The sequence below is a fragment of the Triturus cristatus genome, chromosome 1_1 (assembly GCF_964204655.1).
Source record: "Triturus cristatus chromosome 1_1, aTriCri1.1, whole genome shotgun sequence".
Lineage (NCBI taxonomy): Eukaryota > Metazoa > Chordata > Amphibia > Caudata > Salamandridae > Triturus > Triturus cristatus.
This window is the reverse complement of record NC_140579.1, coordinates 1206438295-1206452488: the sequence shown is the minus strand read 5'-3', so window position 1 is coordinate 1206452488 and position 14194 is coordinate 1206438295. Positions and strand designations below refer to the sequence as shown.

The window sequence follows — 14194 nt, the reverse complement described above, 5'->3', positions numbered from 1 at the left end:
ACATCTCCCATTTAGTATTTTCAAGCTATATCAGATAAAACATCAATAAAACAAACACTTAGCCCATGGAAAGTATACACTTAAAAAGAAAAATAATACATATCGTCATACAAAGTTTTCCATCTATATCAAATCATAATACATCAACAAGACTTCAATAAAACAGACAGTTAGCCCATGACAGGTGTATACCAAAAGAGAAGAGATAATAATACCGTAAAAAACTGTGTTTTTATCCTGGTGATGTATCCAACATCACATTCATAACCATTCATCTCTGGTAGATGGTACTAATCCATCCACCATCTCGTAAGTGTTCAGCTTCCACATTAAGTATTTATATTTGTTTATAATTTAATCAATACCTGTCTTGATGATGCAAAACATCCAGGTATGTTGAAGGCAGGGAACCCTTGCAAAATCGTGTCGGAGGAATTGTAAATCTCTCACTGAGGCCGTGCTTTAGATCTGGCAAATCAATCTGTGAAGAAGAGACCCTTATTAAACGAGGACCCTTTGAAAACAGGGACCCAAAATAGATAAATAAAAGGCCCCAGATAAAGTAACCCAAAAAGTTACCTGCCAACCATCAATTCTGATATTTCTAGGACAGAGTTGAGGAAGACACATAAATCTGCAATTAATTAAAAGATTTGAGGCTTTAGTAACACCTATAGCTATATAATTCGCTATGATTACAATATTCACAAGGGTTTATTACCTTTATAACTAAATTGAGCGTATAGCTTCTTAGATTTGGGTTCCTCGATGCATACGTTCTATGCCCGTTTGGTCTTTAGGCAGTTCATTAGTTTCTAAAAAAAACAGAGGGTAATATGTTACCGAATTACTCACAGGCTTACCTAACTCTTATTCATGGGGTAATATTATCAACAAAAAAGCCTCACCAAACTTACACCCACCCGGGATCATATTCTTCCACATATTCACAACTTGCTCATAGGCTTACCTAACTTTTATTACTGGGGTGATTGAGTCAACAATTATTCCTCATCTAACTACAACCCCCCCCCCCCCCCCCCCCCCTCCCGCAGGTCATGTTGTTCCACAGAGAGAGAATGAACTCTCCGTACAAATACCACGGTGTATACATCCCAAAACCCGCTTTTAATTTGCGGGCAGCTTTCAAACTCCTTTTATAGGGGTGAGCTATACCACCAGACACCTCGCTTCATAGTTAAAACAAGCATTTGCAATGCAATAGGTCACGCATTTATGAGAGTTTGAGCTATTGGCATTGTAAATGACAATGCCTTTTATTTATGTGTTTTTAAAATAGATGAATAAAAGGTATTGTCATTTACAATGCCAATAACAAACTCTCGCAAAAACCTAAAAATTGTTGGTAATCACAATATTTTACGGTTGCAAACAGCCCGCCTTGGCATACAGGGAAGTATCAAACTGCATCCGCTCTTAACTCCAAGGCAGACATAGCATTCATTGTCCACTATTTGTTAATATCAAGTCCTTTGACTGCACACTGGAGCATCCCAAAGCTGCATCGTCTAAGCACTCCTGTTCAACTTTAAGTGTATGCCCCTACTAGACCAGATCATATCCTTCAACTTTACCTGTTAAAATGTCACTGACGACATACAGACCACGGTAAACCTAGAAAAACCAAAGAGCCCAAAATCATTCGGACTTGACCATAGCCTGCATGCCACAGATGAATGGATGCTGTGTAACCATCTTAAACAGTTCCTCCAAAAATTAGATTTTAATCTGTGGGCAACGGGGAAACTTCCAACCTATAACCATAAGCGCCAAGAAATTAGAGACCCCATCATCAAATGAAGAAAACAATTTCTGAATTGCCACGGATGCCAACCTTTCACTGATGCCTCTACGAAATCAAGTGACAAGAAGCAACTGCACAATGTGTGCAAAGCAACGCATTGCCCCACACCTAGGCTAGCTGCAGAAACCACAGGCCACTTTCACCCTTGTTATGTTGTGAGAAGACAATGCAAATTAACTGTACCAAGCAACTCAAAGGTGCTCAAGAGCATTACACAAGACTAAAATCCTTTGAGCGGGTGCCCAGCCCGCTGCTACATTTATTTTAACTCTCGAGGGAGCCTACCCCTCTTGCCGCCGAGAAGCAATCACCGCCGTGGCCCTGTTCGGTAAAACCGGAAGCCAGGCGCCCTTGCCCGGGATGTGGGCGGGGCCTGCTCCGGCAGGAAGAGAAACCGACGTGCCGTGCTAACGCGGGGCTCCCATGCTGAAGGGGGAGCCCCGCGGTGTCAGCCGGAGTGGAGAAAAGCCCGGGTCCCAGGAGGGGGCCCGGGTGAAGAGTGCGGGCGGCATGAGGCTGCCCACTGCAGCGCGGGGCTCCCAGGAGTGCAGGGAAGCCCCGCAAGAGAAGTGCTGCCGCCGCGAGGAGGAGCCCCCGCCAGAAGAGAGCAGCCCGGTGAGTGAAGAAGGGCTGGGGGGCTCCGTGTGGGCTATTGTTGGTGCCTGATCTGAGCGGCCCCATCTTGCAACAGGCCGCTCCAACGGGGATGGCATGTGGTCGGAAGGGGGACAGGAGATGTGCACATCGAGTGTGTCGACGTGCTTTTTCACGTGCATGTACACAGGCTCCAATCCGCCAAAAGCCCTGCCCTGCCCTGTCCCACTTCCGAGGCAAGTCAGCAACAATAGACCTCGCTGGCGACATCGCTTTCGCGCTGCGTTCACCAGGCAAGACCTAAAAAGTTGTTTAGACCGAAAACTAGCCTTAAAAGCACTCCTCTTACTAACGCATACCCAAAATACATTTCGCTTAGCCATAATTACACGATAAAAAGGACCCGATCTAGGTCTATAGATCATCCTACTTCTTACCTACAGTATGAGCATTCTGGCCTCATGTAGGGTAGCGTCTCCGTGGTTAAGGGTTTCTAAGCCCCACGGAGACCTCGATCCTTATATCTACCGTGTCCCTGTGATTAATTACAGAAATAGGGTACAGCTGCGCTTTCTTGCAAAATGAGGCAAAGCGTATCGTTACTCTGGCGGCCATCTTATCTTTCCCTTCCATAATGATAAAACCTATCCGCCGATTGTATTACCCTCAATCTATTCTAGTATTTATGACCATTGTGCCTCTATTTTGACACCTTAAAGCAACGTAACAAATACGTTTATTACCCCTTGCATATTCTCTCTTTATTTCAAGAACCGTCCGAATCCTTTGTTATTTCTTGTTGTATTTATAGCGGCCGTCTTAGACTTTCTTACGGATTACAATATAGCCCATAAAGTTATTTTATTTCCACGTAATTACTACTTTTATTCAATTTTTCGGGCACGTTCCGTTTTTTCAGTCACGTGACCATACTTATCTTAACTTCACTATTTCATTCAAGGCAGCTATCTTAATCTACCCAAGGGGTAATATTAAGGTCTATATAGTCTCTATTGCCAAGATCAGCAGCCATCTAAGCACATTAAGTTTCTAACGATCCTGCTCAAATGCTAGTGACATAATGTAAACTATGTTACCACCAGATGCAGGCCACATAGCATAGGTAGTTTTTTGCCTGCAATTCATCAGTAGTTTCTAACCATAAAACTCATAACTGCACTGCTGTAAGCTAATTACCTGGCCGAATCCTTATGCACATTATTGGTAGAAATTATAGAGATGGTGTATTTCACCCAATCAGAAGGTCCCATTCTTCTTTAGAATTTAGGCCATTTCGGACTGTTGAAACGTGAAATAAACCATTGTTCCCTTGCGTTCTTTTGCGTTTCTGTTCCATATTGCATCCGCGTGCTTCTATCCAGATTTTCTCTAAGATGAACCATTCAATATCAGAATCATTGTGGCCCATTTCTATAAAATGGGCTACTAAGGGAGCATTGGCCTTCTTGGTTCTAATGGCCGAGCGATGTTCTTGGAGTCTGATCCGAAGCTCGCTACCAGTTTCTCCTACGTAGCCCTTGCCGCATGGGCACCGCAGAAAATACACTATGTTTCTACTCCTACAGTTATTAAATGATGTGGAGTTGACATGGCAACCATTGTGTTCCAGACTTTTAGATTCTATGCATAGCGCACACACATTGCACGTGCCACATTTAACATTCCCTATTGCTGGTCTTCTATCTAATGTACTTTGTGTGTTTCCTTGACTTTCCCTATAGGGGTGTACTAGCTCGTTTTTCAAGTTCTTATTTCTTTTAAATGCAAAAATGGGTCTTTCTAACTTTTTGTCTTCTTCATTATTAATAATGAGCCATTTGCTATTTATTACGTTTTTAATTCTATTACTAATATAAGAGAAATTACTCACAAATACAACCTTATCAAGTTCCCTCTTCTTCTCTACAGTCTTGTTCAGCATAGCTTCTCTATTGTAGAATCTCGCTCGTTTGTACAAATGCGAAATTAGCGTCTTAGGGTAACCTCTATCTTTGAACTTCTTTTTCATAGTCTCAGCATTCTTGTAAAAATCATTAATGTCAGAACAATTTCTCCGAAGCCGGAGAAATTGACTGAACGGGATATTATCCCTTTGGGATTTGGGGTGGAAACTTGAGTAGTACTCTATTGCTACTGCTGAAGATTGTGCCCCATGCAATATGTGCTGTATCAGCACTTGACCTCGGTGCTCAGTGAGGCTCACATGCGTTCAAAAAAAATATTTGTTTGGTCAACAGTACATAAACAATCTGTGTTCGCTTACATCGTGTTTGTCCTCTGATAACTATTTTAAATCTGTTTTTTATGGAGTTGCTGCAATACGAAGCACAACGTGTACAAAAACAAGCATACTTATCCACAGTTGCAAAGATAGCTATGGAGATCAGCTGCTTGGGAACTTTAAGGAGGTTTGGTCTCTAGATCAGAATGACTGATGTAAGTGTCTTTAGATGCTTTCTGTTTTCAGCCTGGAGATCTGTGGGTCTGAAGGTGCATGTATGAGTTAGGCGGTGTTAGAAATGGGGTTTCTGGTTGGCCAGGGCTTGCGCCCAAGCCAGGCAGAAACCACCACTCTAGTCAGGGCAAGGGAGTTACGCACTGATAATAACCCCTGCTCACCCCCTTGGTAGCTTGGCACGAACGGTCAGGCTTATCTCAGAGGCAATGTGTAAAGCGCTTGCGCAACACACACACACACAGCAGCAACACACCAGGCACACTACAAAAGATACTCCACACAAGGTTTATATGAAAAAATAGCCTTTGTATTCTCATAAACACATTAGAAACATAATCACACATTTACACTGTGCCAACTGGCACTAGGCAATATTCACAGGGGGTTATATACAGGACCAGGCCAATCGGGCCAAGGTCAGAACCATCAGAACAGGTAAGTAAATATAAACTACGACCAGTAACTACTGGTACAATAATGACCTAAGCATTATCATAGTCACATTAGACACCATCCTAAAATATCATAGCATGACATTAGGCACAACCACATTAGGCCCAAACCTCATTAGCATGAACACATTACGCACTGGGCCTCACCAGCATAAACACCGTATGCACTAACCTCATAAGCATAAATACATTACACATTAGGTACCACTTTGAGGCAATAACAGTGGGCATAAATCACATCACGCAGTAGACATCACATAACTCACATTGGGCAATATTAGGCATCAACACAGGGTGCATAAATCATCAGCAAAGACATATTATGCCCTACTCAGGGGGCCTAACACACTGAAACTGACCACAGGCCAACTGGCCTTTTCTAGGGGCTCAAATGCCCTCTGTCCCAAATGTCAGGGCTTACTCCAGGGCTATCCAATTAGCCCTCTGGCTGCCAATGCAGCAAGCAAAGTGTGCAGTTGTGCTGGGGCGTGGGGTGCAACTCACCCCACCTCAACACCCCAACTCAAAATGCCCCCAAAGAAGTAGTGGCACTGGCACTCCTGTGCCCTGGGTCCCCAACTGGGACTCTTCAAAATAAATGTGCCCAAACTTTGCAGTTGCCTGCGCTCTCGCAGGGCAGCTGGGATTGCCAACTGACTCTGACACCACCGTGCCTGGGGAGCACCACTCTGGGACTCTCAAACACAAACTTCTCAACTTGGCCCCAAAAGAAATCCGTGCTAGCACCAATAGTGCCTTTTACGGGTCCCTCTCACCGGCGTCACCTAAAACCTTTGGGGAGCCCCTCCATGTGCCCTCTCTAGCCCCACTCATCGGGTCTTTGTCTCTTGGGCGGCCGGCACGGAAATCAGGTGGGACTCCTCACACGCAGCTGTCCGTGTTCTCGGCATCCGGCAGCACAGCTGCTATTACTGTCCTCGTGTGTCATTGGCTTTCCTGGCAGGACACAGCGGGACGCGGAGCGAAGTCTCCGTCGGTGTTGTCCCCTCTGCCTCTACACAGCAGTCTCCAACATACGCGGGGCTTCCACCTGCACGAGAGCCCACTCCACCTTCAAGCAGCAGATCTGCCTGACTTCCTTGGGCGACAGGAAGCGCCCACGGGGCTCCATTTCTTCTGCGTCGGGGTTGGCCGTGTACAGCACGGCTTCGCCCCCAACCAGGCAAGTAGCCTGACTTCCTGTTGGCGATCTCTCGCGGCTCCAAGGTGCATCCGAATGTGGGGTAGGCTCCCGTTTGAAAGGGCATAAAGGCGGAGTAGGCTCCCGTCGCAAAGTGGCACCGAAATGTGGGGTGGGCTGCCGCTCCACCCAAAAGCCTCACTCCTGACGGCACGCAAATGCTGGGTATGCTCCCGCTTTACTCTGGAAATGCGGGGGAATCCCGCTTTGGATCCGCAGTGCGGGGTGGGCCCCTGCTTGTCCTTCCAGCTGCACAAAAGGAAAGCAGACATGCGGGGTGGGCTCCCGCCTCCCTCCTGGACCACGGGGGAATCATCATGCCGGGATTCCCTCTCCGACACTTTGCAGCAACGTGCTGCAGGCACCAGTGCTCCTCTTGTCTGGGAATCAGGATATATTGCTTATGAGGCGCCGAAGCAAGATCCAAAAAGGCTGGGCCCAGGCAGGCTAGCTCAGAGGGCCCTCAAGCAGGGAGGCAGTCCCTCGTGGCAGTTCCTCCTGGGGCCCAGCAGCCGCAAGTATCCCAAGTAGCACAAGCACAACAACTAGCTCAAAAACATGGGGTCACAGGCCCTACATTCATACCTAGTTTTCCTTTGTCTTCCCTGGCACAGGGCTTGGGGGAACCAGCCTCAACTGGTTCTGGGGTGTTTTGGAGCACTCTGCTTACAGTGCTCACACCCTCCTTTCAGAGATGGGGCTCTGCCATCAGACACACCACAGGGGGGCGGAGCCAGCATTCACTAGGGCAGGCACAATCCTATTCAGGGACCAGAGACTTCCCCTCCCACTACTCAAAATGTAGATGTCCCATTCAGCTTAGCGCTGACTCACCCTGCCCCTCCTGAAGCCACACACACCTCACCAGCCCCTGTCACTCACAAGCCAGACATGCAATTCACATCAGGCAGGCAGACATATAGCACACAGAAATGCCAACTTCTAAAAGTGGCATTTCGAAAATAATTATAATAAATCTGTGCACACCATTGCGTAGCATTTATTATCAATATTCCAAACGTACCAAACTTGACCACGCTGCACCTCTCATATCAGGGATTACCACTGAAACACTTATCAGGGAATCCCCAATGCATTCCTATGGGAGGGCAGCCCCACAATAGTGAGAAACCAAAATGGATGTTTGTCACTACCAGGACATGTCACACACTTAAGGTACATGTCATATCTTTTATCTGAAATGCACCCTGCCCATAGGGTTAGCTAGGGCCTACCTTAGGGGTGACTGACATGTAGTAAAATGGGGGGTCACGGACATGGCACACACTTGAGGTGCCACGTCCCAGCGGCAGTCACATTGCGCGCACAGGCCCTGCAATGGCAGAGGCCTGAGATTCGTTTGAAAGGCTACTTTGGTGGGTGGCGCAATCAGCATTGCAAGCCCACCAGTAGCATTTAATTTACCATCCCTGGGGTTATGAGATACCAATTTACAAGGGACTGACAGGTAAATTAACGAGGCCAAACAGGTGTAGACCAATCTTTATCATATTTAACAAAGAGAGCGCATGCACTTTACACTGGACAGCAGTGCTAAAGTGCCCAGAGTCCTCAAACCACCAACACCATGTCAGAAAAAAGGCCAGGAGAAAGGCAAAAAGTTTAGGGATGACCCTGCAAAAAGGGCCAAGTCCAACAGGGGGTAATGCCAGTGTGTCTTCAGTAGGTCATATTGGTGGGCGAACTATAGCACGAAGTCTGATTGTACCGTCCGATAAGGATTTCTTGTGTCTTGGTAGCATTTTTACTGGATTTCCTTGTGAGTTCATTGTTACTTTTTATCCATGAACTCTGGTTTGTTTGTGTGCTGTGCTTCGTGGCCAATGCAAAGATATTTTGTATTTTGTGCTGTATAGAACTGAAAGCCATTGCAGTTGGTGTATCGTTTAGGATGGGATATGTGGCTCTAGCATTAGATACTGTTATGCGTCTTGCCTCCCCTATTCTTTCCAGTTTGTACTGTGGTTATTTTTATAGAAACCCATTGTAGACCAAACTGCAATAATCTGACAGGAGAATGTGATGACCTTTACAGCTGTCGAGTGATGTTTCTGGATGTGGTTGTGCTGCTCTACAAATACAGGGAAACTGTTCCTGGAAGAAGGCATCTGTATTTAGAATGAGAGTTACAGGTTGTTGTGTGGATCTCACACATCAAAACCAGGCCAAACTCTCCAGAAATTAATGTAAAAGGCCATATATTTGGTGGTTATTGTCTGTGTTATTCTCTTTTAAGCTTGTACTCTACGCCCTGCCTTATCAATTTAATCCAATTGCCAAATAGTGAATCAGGCGCCATGGTGACAGGCATGATGTGCTGCTACAATTTACTGTATGTCTTCACTTTCTTATGGACTAGTATCTAAAACACTGAGACCAGACTCTTCGAAGATGCTGTGAAGTGCTAGACATGTTTACTGTCTGTTCAGCCAACGTCTGAGGTGTAATGCAATATACTACTTATGCATGCTGGTTTTTATCTTTTGAAAGGACTCTGTGATGGATGCAAGCTCCCATAGGTAGCTACCGCCACATATTTTAATAATACCCATATTTGACTCTTATATGCACATCCTAAATTTAATATCTTATTTTACCACCTAATTTATAAATGTGGTGTTTGAAGTTCCGCTCATAATAATTTTCTTAGCTCAGGAAGGCGCTTACCCCTTTGGTTCCATATTGATCCTATAACAAACTTTCTCTTCCAGGGGATCCTCATCAATAGTCATAAGCACTGAATATTCCCGCCCATGTGCGGGGACCCCGGAAATAATAGAAATGATATATGAAAAACACATATATATACAGCTCTGTATATGTATAAACATATATTATTTTTTCCAAGCCAATGCAGCTCTCATAGTAGGCTAGACAATGTAGATATAAATATCCAAATAAACACCATAGGCATACAAATACACCTAAATCTCTTGTCTTTTTTTTTTTTTAATGAGGTAAAACTCATGAGAAAGAAAAGAAAACACTGTGCCAAACACAGATAAAAAACATTGTTAGCCTGCAGGCTGCATTGCAATACAATACCATAGAGACTGAAAAGCCTTGTACAGGTAAAAACTGGCACCGTGCCTTTAAGGCAGCCCTGATTCCAATATCCCATCATGCCTCAGGGGTGACAGTTAGGTTAGTTGTTCTTTCCGGCTCCTTCTGTCAGGACCCTGGAATTCAGCTCTCTTCATTTTTGACTTTCTAGTCAAGAATTTGCTAGTTTCTAGTGAATTATTTGCTTCATCTTAATTATTCTCCTGTTTGGTGAAGCATTTCCCTATTTTCCTGACAGATTTCTAAAAAAATTTTCTGTCAGAAAATGCCTTCCTTGTTGTTGCCCTGTCCATCCTGCGGCAAAAAGAAGGCTTCTTCGGATACTCATGATGTGTGTATCATCTGTCTACCGGGGACACACTCTCCTGCTTCCTGTCGACATTGTAAGAACCTTTCAAAGAGGACTTTGAAGGAAAGGGAGAGGATTAGGTTTTATGGCCTTTCTGAGATGCGGTCGATGTCGAAGCAGCTGATCCCTGTGTGTTCTGCATCGGGCTCGGCGTCGAAGACTCCAGCGGCGGGATCGTCGTTGAGAGGTGAGGAGACCAGGGAGAGTCACGCTTCCAAGAGAAAATCAACGTCGATGCAAGATCCGGCGGCGAAACGTAAACGTTCGTCGTCAAACATAGCCGTTAAGGAAATATCGATCGGCGTCGAAGGAGAAACATCACCGTTCGACGTCGAAGTCAACATCTAGACGAAAGTCGACGTCGAGGGAAAGGTGCAGACGGTCGATGTCAAAATCTACAGCGACGTCGAGGCGAAGATCGTCGTCAAAAGAACACAGGCGATCATCGACGTCGAGGCTTGGATTGACGTTGAGAGAAAGGCGATCGTCGTCTAAGACATTGCCGACGTCGAGACGAAGATCGTCGTCGGAGCATGAATCGACGTCGAGGCAGGCGCCTCCGTCGTCAAAAGTTTCCATGACGTCGACGAGGATACAGACGTCGAGGCGAAGTTCCCTGTTGGGTTCTAGGCCTCCGTCCAGGATAAGCCCTCCGTCGACGACAAGGCTCTCGACGTCGAGGCATGACTCATCGCCGGTTGTCCACTCGGCGTCGAAGTCCAGATCTCCGGCGACAGGCTTATCGCCGTCGAGACAGTCCTCCGCTGTGGGGTATCAGGAAACGTCAAAACTTAAATCGACGTCCAGGTCAGCGTCGTACGCAAGTCTCCGCATAGAGTGAAAAATACACCGGATGTGACATTGGAGCAAGGTTCAGCCTCTGGGTCCCCGCCTATTTCTATTTCACCATCGGCCTCAGCGGGATCAGGATCGCCTCGGTCTCCTTCAAGATCCAGATCACCAGAAGTGATAAATTCTTCTCCAGCTCCTATTTCACCAGTAGAGCATCCTTGTCCAACAAGTCCTCAATTGAGAGCGTCACCGCCACTCCTAAGGCAGGAAGAGGGTCATCTTCCGGGACAAAGCCCCACCAGAGTGCTGCCTCAGTCCATACCACCACGTATGCCTACCATGGCACATGCAGTAAGCATTTCCTTAACCAGATTGAGGAACCTTGCCCAGCCTAGGAGACCAGCAAGTTCCCACTCTCGGGAAAGAAAAAGAGAGTATGAACGGCGTTCACGTTCGCCCAGGAGAAGATCGAGGTCCACCTCTCGCAGAAGAGAGTCGGTGCGATCTGAGAGAAGACGGCGTAGGTCTCCTACATCCTCTTCGTCAAGTCATTCTTCCAAGAGAGATTACGCTCCCACACTATCAGATACGCCTCCATCTCGAGTCTCTCCAGTGGATGACATCAGCACATTTCAAGATGTTTTGTGCAGGGGAGCGGCAAAGTTGAACATCCCAATGCCTCTCCAAGAAACAACTTCCTCAGTCATCTTTGAGACCCTTCATGAAAGAACGGCATCTCGTCCACTGTTGCCTCTGGTCCCTGGGTTGCTTAAACCAGTGATGGACGTCTTCCTTACGCCGGCTACCATCAAGTCAGCTCCGGCGCGAATCCTTAAGAAATATCGTCCCGCTCCGGAGGATCCTCTGTTTCTCAAGGCGGATCCTCCACCTGGCTCTGTGATCACGGCGGCCGCCAGGAAAACCCACTCAGTGGCATTGTCGTCCACAGTCCCTCCGGACAAGGAAAGCAAGACGCAAGACTCTTGGGGAAGAAGAGTATGCGGATCGGCCGCTTCCAGTTTGAAGGTTGCCAGTGCCTCAGCGCTCTTAGGGTGCTACGACAGATCACTTTGGGATTCTCTTCAAAGATTCATAGAGAAACTTCCTCAGAAGGATAGAGGACTTTGAGGAGATCTTACAGGAGGGCAGTCTGGTCTCTAATCAGGTGATAAGTGCGGCTGCAGATGGAGCGACTCTGGCAGCTCACTCCTACGCCCATGGTATTTCAGCCAGAAGATCCTCTTGGCTAAGATTAACGGCTCTTAAACCTAAGGCACAAGCCAGGATTATTAATCTGCCTTTTTCTGGGACTTTGCTTTTTGGTTCACATACCGATGACGAGATGGCTCGTATGAAGTCAGAACTCGAGACCATGAAAGCTGTAGGTCTAGAGAAAAGGAAGGAGTTCCGTCATCGTAGGGGATCTGACAGGCGTACCTTCCAGCAGAGGGTTCAACCCCCTCACTGGCAGAAGAACCAAGACCAGCAAGGGCAGAAAAAGCAACAATTCCAGTCCCGAAGATCATCCAGAGGACGAGGGAATAACCGCCAGTCCAACAGCGGAAACAAAGCTCAAGGCAAGCAATGAGCAATCGCTTCCTCCAATACCGTCCACCGCTCCGGTGGGGGGAAGTATTTCACGACATCTTCAAGAGTGGCAAAACGTCACCAGAGACAAGTGGGTTCTAACTATACTGCGACATGGATACTCTCTTCGTTTCCGGAGTCCTCCTCCATCGATCCATCCAGTGCACTCGACTCACCAGCTCAAGATGCTAAGACCCTTCTACTCAAATCAGCCATAGAATGGGTTCCGAGAGCGCAGAGAGGGAGAGGAGTCTACTCCAGATATTTTCTAATTCAGAATAGAAGTACAAAAGCAGAGTTCAGACCCATCCTGGATTTACGAACACTTAACAAACATATCAAGAGGGAGAAGTTTTGCATGCTAGCACTTCACCAAATATATCCACATCTCCGTCGAGGCGATTGGATGTGTTTGCTGGACCTGCAAGACGCGTATTTTCATATACCCATCTGCCAGCGTCATCGGAAATTCCTGAGATTTGTGGTAGGAACCTCCCACTACCTGTTCAAGGTTCTACCATTTGGCCTGAAATCAGCACCTCGAGTGTTCACAAAGTGCATGGCGGTGGTAGCTGCTGCCCTGAGGCGCGCAGGAGTCTTCGTCTATCCCTATCTAGACGACTGGTTAATAAAAGGTCCATCGCCTCAGAGTGTAAGTTCACAGCTGACACGCTGCCTGAATCCGTGTCACCGATTGGGGCTCCGGGTGAATTTCAAGAAATCCACCTTCACTCCGACGCAAAGCATACACTACCTGGGAGCAATTATAGATTCTGAACTAGGAAAAGTGTTTCCTTCGGAGGAGAGACGGTTATCCCTCACTCAAAAAGGCAAGCTTGTTATAGCCAACAATCTGTCAACAGCGCAACAAATATCATCCCTGCTAGGGGCCATGGCATCTTGCATATTCCTAGTGCCCAACGCCAGGTTGCGGATGCGTCCTCTCCAACAGAATCTAGAGGACAAATGGGACCAAAAGACTTCTCTTTGGGAGGACAAAGTGTGTCTTTCGACAACGGCCAGACAGTCGGTCAAGTGGTGGTTAAAGCCCATCAATTTACAGGTGGGAATTACTTTCCATCAGTAACCTCCATCGCAAACATTGATCACCGACGCATCGCTACAAGGTTGGGGTGCGCATCTGGGGACTCTACAAACCCAGGGGCTTTGGTCCAGCAGCGAGCAGCTATATCACATCAACATACTAGAGCTCAGGGCAGTCCATCTCGCCCTCAAGGCTTTCCTGCCCTCAATCAGGACGAGTTCCATTTTAGTACAAACGGACAACACCACCACGATGTACTACCTAAACAAGCAGGGAGGTACTCGTTCCAGGAATCTCTCGCTGGAGGCTCAATCCCTGCGGCACTGGATCCTGGCAAGGAACATTTCCATAACAGCGGTACACCTGCCAGGCGAGCTCAACGTTCAAGCGGACTCACTCAGTCGGCACTTTCAAGATCCAGAGGACTGCGTCTTCAACGACGAGGTGCTAGAGGACATCTTCGAGGAGTGGGCCGTCCGCAGATAGACCTCTTCGCGGACGAAAGCAACACAAAATGCCGAAGCTTCGCCTCAAGGTACTATCGACCAGGGTCACTGGGGAATGCCCTTTTGATCGACTGGTCAATAACATTTGTGTACGCCTTTCCTCCTCTTCTGCTAATCCCGAAAGTGGTGACCAAGCTGCAACACTCGGCCACCAAGATGATCTTGATAGCACCGGACTGGCCGAGGCTGTGGTGGTACCCAGATCTCCTTCACCTATCGATTCGCCCGCACAAGCATCTGCCGTGTAGGCCGGACTTGCTAACCAAGATGCAGGGGAGGA

The 14194-nt window shown here is 47.1% G+C and overlaps 1 protein-coding gene across 11 annotated transcripts in view; it reads left to right on the top strand.

Annotated features, from left to right (window-relative positions):
- LPCAT4 (lysophosphatidylcholine acyltransferase 4) overlaps positions 1 to 14194 on the top strand; it is a 1035593-nt gene that overhangs the window by 754986 nt on the left and 266413 nt on the right. The window lies entirely within an intron of this gene.